This window comes from Canis aureus, chromosome 34, assembly GCF_053574225.1.
Source record: "Canis aureus isolate CA01 chromosome 34, VMU_Caureus_v.1.0, whole genome shotgun sequence".
Classification (NCBI taxonomy): domain Eukaryota; kingdom Metazoa; phylum Chordata; class Mammalia; order Carnivora; family Canidae; genus Canis; species Canis aureus.
Genome location: NC_135644.1, coordinates 28,550,753 through 28,557,864, shown reverse-complemented (window position 1 = coordinate 28,557,864; position 7,112 = coordinate 28,550,753). Strand labels below are relative to the sequence as shown.

Genomic DNA, 7,112 nt, shown 5'->3' with positions numbered 1-7,112 from the left:
TTAGAGTCACGCGTTCAGGGTTTATTCACACTTAGCCTGTATCGGTACTTCGTCCCATTTTGTGGCTGAGCAATATTCCGTCATGCTGACACACCGCATTTGCTGTATCCACGTATTTGTGGATGGACATCTGTGTCACTTCCACCTTTTGGCTATTGTGTGTAGGGCTGCTATGAACATTTCCGAACAGTTTTGTTTGAACACCTGTTTTCGGTTCTCTTGGGTGTATGCCTCAGCGTGGAGTTGCTGGGTCACGTGGTAATTCCATGTTTAACTTCTGAGGAACTGTCAAACTGCTTTCCACTGTGGTTGCACAATTTTAGAGTCCCACCAACAATATACAAAGATACCAATTTCTCCACATCCTGCCAACACTTATATTTTTTCTTTTGTAACCATTCTAGTGGGTGTAAGGTGGTGTCTCCTTGTGATTTTTGTTTTCATTCCCCTAACGACTAATGACGCTGAATAGCTTTAGAAATAATTGTTGGCAATTTGCATATCTTCGTTGGAAAAAATCTTTATGTGAGTCTCTTACCCATTTTTTAACTAGGATGTTCATCTTTTTTTGTTAAGTCGTAAGAATTTTTTATATATTTTACCTACCAGACTCTTATCAGATATATGATTTGCAAATATTTCTCCAATTCTTCAGATTATTTTTTCACTATCTTGACAGTGTTCTTTGATGCATGAAAATTTTTAACTTTGATGAAATCCAACTTATCTACTTTTCTTTTGTTGCTTGGGTTTCTGGTATCATATGTAAGAATTTTTTGCTCGATCTGAGGTGATAAAATTTATTCCTATGTTTTCTACTAAGAGTTTTACATTTTAACTCTCACATTTTAGCTTTTTGATCCATTTTGAGTTAATTCTTTTGTAGTGACAAGTAGGAGTAGTCATACACTGTCTTGTAATTTATTTATTTACTCTGTTTATTTCCTGTACCTCTCACTAGAATATAGGGTCTACCAGGGTAGGAAAGAATTTGTTCACCACTCTAACTATTGCTAGCCTGACTAATAGTGACTTGCACATAGTAGAGGTACATTATTTGTGAAATGATTTGTGAAATTGGCCAAAGATTGTTTCAAAGGGAAAGCAGCTAAGATGATCTTGTATCAGTGTCCTACTATGTAAAACATTATCCCTGATGAAGAAAGCTCAATACATTTTACCACAGTTCTACAATACGTGCTATAAACACAATAGCTCATTTGATTTTTGTCCTATAGTGAGCTAAGTCACTTGAGATTTTTTTTCAAGTTTCTTTGTCTTTATAATTTGGAATAATAGAAAAAAAAAGAAAACCTCATACAACAATTGGAGTTTGCTTTTGTTTATGTATATATTTTTATTTAATGGTTGACTTATAAGTGTCATTTTAAAAACATCAGTCCATCAAACCATGCAGAAATAAGTATGCAAAAAGTCTGCAGAACAAAACATACTTTAAACATGGTTAAGTAGAGGGATTATCTGGAATTGCGGATTTTTCAGTCACTTCATTCGTATGCTATGGCAGCCAAGTAATGCTTAACTTCAGTGGGAGTGAGCCTCCCGAATCTGGCTTCACTGCACATTCAACCTCCGTATTGTCTTCTGCCATTTGCCCTTCAAAGCTTTCCTTTAGGGTTAATATGGCTGTATGAACAGCATCTTCGAGCTCCAGGTCTTCATTATATCTTTTCTCAAGGGAAGTCGTCCTATTCACATAGTTCTTTCCCATTGCTATGGCTTTCCAGGCAAAGTAAGCTCCAGATGGATATGGCTGAAGTAAATATGGCTGCCCCTCATTCTAAACACAAATTAGTAGAGAAGCTCCAAATGGAAGAACACCACCTGAGTGTATTCTTGCATCACAGAAGCTACTCTTTATGCCAGTTGAGATAAGGGAATGGGTTCTTGGTAAATGAGGTAGTATCGCTGAGCTAGTTTCTGGGCTCTGCACAAGCTCTCTGTAATCTGGGCCACTCTCCACCAAGCCTATGTGCTTGGTAATTGGTTTTACTTCGGGTATGCTTTGCTCATCACAGAATGTATTTCTGTTTCTTCTCAGTCGCTAATACCACAGGACTTGCAGCTTTAATACCCACTAAAGGGGCTCCTCCAGCTACAGCAGCCAAAACATTCAATCTGCACAAGTTTACAGATGTAGTCCACAAAAAGCTGTAACTGCACTCCACCATCTTTACCTGGAGTGCCCTGGATTTTGCTTTTAAAGAGACTTGGATCAAACTACATCTTGATCACCTTGGATCTTCAAGTGCCCTAGAGCGATCCACTGTCCAATACCTAGATGAAAATTTGATGATCAGAGTCGTAAAGAACAAATATGTAATTCTGGAGTTTCACCCACTGTAATTTGTTCACTTACTAAGAACATGTCAGATACTGTGGTAGGTACTGATTGGAAAAGACAGTTCAAGCAATCCTCAAACTCTGTCATAGGGTTCATCATAGGGAAGACAAACACACACATTACAAAGCTAGGCCCTTACCATTAGAAAGAATAATGATACGCAGCCCATTACTAAAAGCACTACTATTGGACAATCAAGCATGCAAAGTGTCCAAGAGCTGGTGCGGAATATTGTTATATGCTTGCCATTGCCTGTCAGTGGCCGTCTGTTTCCTGTGGACATGGAGGAGCACCTCCCTCTCTGAGCACTCCTCCCCTTGTCCTCTTGAAACCTCCTTGCAGCTTATTCCCTCTGAGCTCCACCAATGTTGAGGGTTCCTCCACTATGCTTTGCCCCGTATGGTTTATCTACCTGTGACCTGAGGGAAAGGGAACAGACCTCCAGATTCAGGAGAAGCACATGAAAGAAAATTGTCCTTCCTGATCTAGCCTCCATGGAAATAATTTATAGCACAACTCAACCCCTTTCCTGCTGAGATGGCTTGCCCCCATCACATAACTTTTCTGTTAATTACACTACAACAATAACTTTCTCCTTTGTCTGCATTACCAAGCTAAACAGAGAACAAACAAATAACTCAATTTTTCTAGTTATAAATGGCTAAGGATCTCAGAAATGGGAGGGTATGTGCCCTCTCCCTAAAATGTGAGGAGAGAGTATCAGAAAACCCCATTTTTCATAATAATATCAACTTTTGGTACTACTAGTATCAACTCCTAATAAATGGTAAATCAAGCTAAAGTTATTTTGCCAAAGCCAGGGCTAACAATCTGCTGACCCCAGTCTAGAGAGCCATATTGGTTCATTTCAGTCCATGGTGGCCCTGATTGGTTGGTAATAAGACATAACAGTTGATAAACGTTTTAAATACCGCTTCTGGCTCGCCTTAAGAATACAATTTTTGGACATTTCTCCAAAAGAGTAACAAGAAAGAAAAGATGAAACCAAAACCTAACTAGAATAAACCAACTTTTAAAATTATTGCTAGAAATTTAAATTGAGTTTATTGCAGGTACTCATAAAAGATCTCATTTGCCCCATTTTCTATGGAAAACCCTAAAGCAATGTTGTTGGCACTAGGTAACTAACCCATAGAGTCCATGAAAATCCATCTAGGCCTCTACTTTCTTTACACAGTGGAGAAATGTAATGCTTTGGGGAAGTAAAATGGACCCCAACTCACTAATAAAATGAAACCCTCTTTAACTGTTGAAAGCACTATCTATTCAAAATCCAAATAAATCTTGAAAATTGATCAATAAAGTATAAAAAGCTCCAACTACACAAATTAACTAAACATTCATTGTGGAAATCCTTTTTTAAAATAAAGAAAACAAAAACTTCTCTCAGATTTTAACAAAACTAGATTACTTCTACCTATAAAGAATCTGGTTTTCTTCTTAACTCAAAACTATTTCATTGAAACTTTGTCAGATATCTTGCTTTATATTTAGTACCAATTGCATATATGGAGGTAGAAAGGGGAAAAAAAGAAATTATTTTTATTGTGAGAGGAACCCAGGAGTGGGAAAAAAATAAAACATTCTATTTTACCAAATAATATTAATTTCCAATAATATTAATTTCTTCTCCTCTGATTTAGAAATATCCATTTCTTGTAATTATGAAGATGGTTCAAAGTTCAGTACCCTTTCAAGGCATCTTTTCCTTCCCAAGATGGTATCTGGGTGCGAAGAGAAGTTGGTCACACCTTATGGCATCCAGAAAGGGACTCTGTGCTCTACTTCCTTTTTGGTGTTTCGTCCCACTAGCCTATAGGGAGTGAGCAGCCTCTGTCCTCGCTGGCTCCAATGCTGAAGTGGCTGCAATTTAACTTGCCTAATTCGGTTCTCTGCTTGGAGAAAGGAACTATAATTTCTCGCAGGAAACTTGTCCACCCACCTGCCATCCAGGACCCCTTTCTATTCTCATTGGTGTTACAAATCTCCTGTGGTCTGGGTGTGATTCCTATTTAATTCTGAATATTATCTTCCTTCTCCATTCTTCAGCTAGAGATATGTGGGAATTTTTTCAAATCCTTTCCATCACACATAAAAGGAGACTTGTGAGAATTATTTTAGGTCCCTCTTTACTAAATATCTTATGCAGTCCTTACTGTTTGGGATGAGCAGGTAGTCAAAGACACCATATTCAGAATTATAGCTGAGCAATGTCCAACTCCAGAGGCACAATTGAGATGGACTATTATTTGACTAATTTCCTCTAAATTCGTGTTATGCTCACTGGTACATGGTGACCTAATGTGACAGTCTTCTTCTCAGAGTTCCTAAGAGGAAAGGAGGCACAAAACCCCATAATTTTGGGTTTATCTCAATTATATATTGTCTTCATTTCTTCCATATTTCTATAACTAGGACCAAAGCCAAAGAGAACCTTTGAGTTGCCTGGGGAATGTGTTTCTTTAAGAGTTCTGCACTTTCATACCACTAGAATATAAAGGGTTTTCCCCGGTTGTTTGGATAAGAAGGTCTGTTACAACATGTCTTATAAGCTCCATACACTATATTTTATAAGACACTATGATCTCCAAGGTTGTTCATTACATATTATATAGAGAGTTATATATTTATACCTATATGTGTACTTATATGTAGGCAGATTTCTGAGACTTTGAACACCAGTTTCTTTCTCAACAAAGTTTGGTTGTTAATACTCTTGTCTCCTTAACTTGAAATCACTTTTGAAACTTAAGCATGGGGATGCCTGGGTGGCTCAGCCATTGAGCGGCCACCTTTGGCTTAGGGCATGGTCCTGGGGTCCTGGGATCCAGTCCCACTCGGGCTCCCTGCATGGACCTGCCTCTCCCTCTCCCTCTGCCTGTGTCTCTGCCTCTCTCTCTCTCTCTTTCTCTCTCTCTCTCTCTTTCTCATGAATAAATAAATAAAATCTTTAAAAAATAAAAAAGAAACTTAAGCATGAATGATGACTTCTTTGCTTCCTCTGAGTGGTCCATAAGCTCAAAAGAGAGTGGAATCACAAGGCAAAATGATGGGACATAGAAAATAAATTGAGTAGTTTAGGGCAGCCCAGGTGGCTCAGCAGTTTAGCGCTGCCTTCAGCCCAGGGTGTGATCCTGGGGACCCAGGATCGAGTCCCACGTGGGGCTCCCTGCATGGAGCCTGCTTCTCCCTCTGCTGTGTCTCTGCCTCTCTCTCTCTCTGTCTCCCATGAATAAATAAATAAAATCTTTCTTTAAAAAAAAGTATTTTAAGTAATATTTTTAAATATTTATTGTATTGGACTTTAAGTTTCTTAAGAAGTGTTTATGACAAATTTATTTTGGTATTAACCTGAGTGTATATAGTAACTAGACCCTGGATTAGTGTTTGAGTGAATTAAAGAAACATGTTTTTTCTTAACCAAGTCCAGACTTTGATCTTTAAAAAAAAAAAAAAAGATTTTATTTATTTATTCATGAGAGACACACACACAGAGAGAGAGAGAGGCAGAGGGAGAAGCAGGCTCCACGCAGGGAGCCCAATGCGGGACTCGATCTCGGATCCCCAGGATCACACCCTGGGCTGAAGGCAGCACTGAACAGCTGAACCACCCGGGCTGCCCCAGACTCTGAGCTTAATAAAGACTAAATACAGAAAGAAGTTGCTTCTCAGTTAAATGCCGTGTGGCCTTTGTATGTACACCTAGAAGAGAAGAATTGGATGAGAAAGGCTAGGGAGAGAAATTCCATGTGAAATCCAAAAGGACAGAAGATACTCTAGTACCCAGGACTTGCTGATTCAGTGAGGGCGAGTAAAATTGAACAGAACTTAGGAAACAACTGCTTTTCCTTCCTCTGATCTTGCTAGATCTCTAAGTAGACCAAGATTTCATTGGAGAAGGACTATGCTTGAGACACAGCTAATAGGGGTTCCCTTCTCCCCGCCCCCCCATCAAACACACCAAGACCTACAGGTCTTCTCTCAAATGTCACCTCCTTCCAAATCCTTCCATTACCACTAACACGTTATAATCTCTACCCTCCTGCACCCAAACCTCATGATTCTATCACATCATTTATAATTTTTTTACACATACTAGTTTTTCATGTACTTACTTGTTTGCTGTCTTTCAAACCTCCTTCACTCCTACAGACATCATTTACTAGCATGTGATGTAGCTAATTTAATGTCTATGCTAGTTATTTTACTCCATAAAGTGTGGATAATAATAGTACCTATCTCAAAGGGTTGTTTAGAAGCCTTTAATGAGATAATAAATTTGTAAATTGTAAATTGTATTTACAAATACAATTAGGACAATCTCTGACACAGTAAACTTGGAAAACAGCTATTGTTATGTAAAAGAATGAACAGATGAATAAACAAAAAAATCATTAAACAACAAACTGTTCCAAAACTATATGTATTAAATATTGTGTGAAATTTTTATATCTCAAGCCAATTTCTCTTTTTTATAACATCCCAGCTTAGAGTCCAGTCTACACAAAATGACAAAAAAGCAAAATTGTAAAGTTATTTCTTTTCTTTTTCTGCAATTAAATAGGATCTTCCTCCTCAAACCACAGGGCCTGAGACCCTATTCTTTACTCATGCCCTCTCTAGCTCCCATTCCTTCACTGGCTTCAAATGTCAATGGTTCTGTTAATGACCATATATGTTATCCTCACAGGGCTTTCTGGGAATAATGAGCTAATGATAAGGTACC

The 7,112-nt window shown here is 38.2% G+C and overlaps 1 pseudogene; it reads right to left on the bottom strand.

The window, feature by feature from the left end:
* Positions 1–1,508: 1,508 nt before the first annotated feature.
* On the bottom strand, positions 1,509–2,192 carry LOC144304755 (proteasome subunit alpha type-2 pseudogene; annotated as a pseudogene).
* Between the last annotated feature and the right edge of the window lie 4,920 nt (positions 2,193–7,112).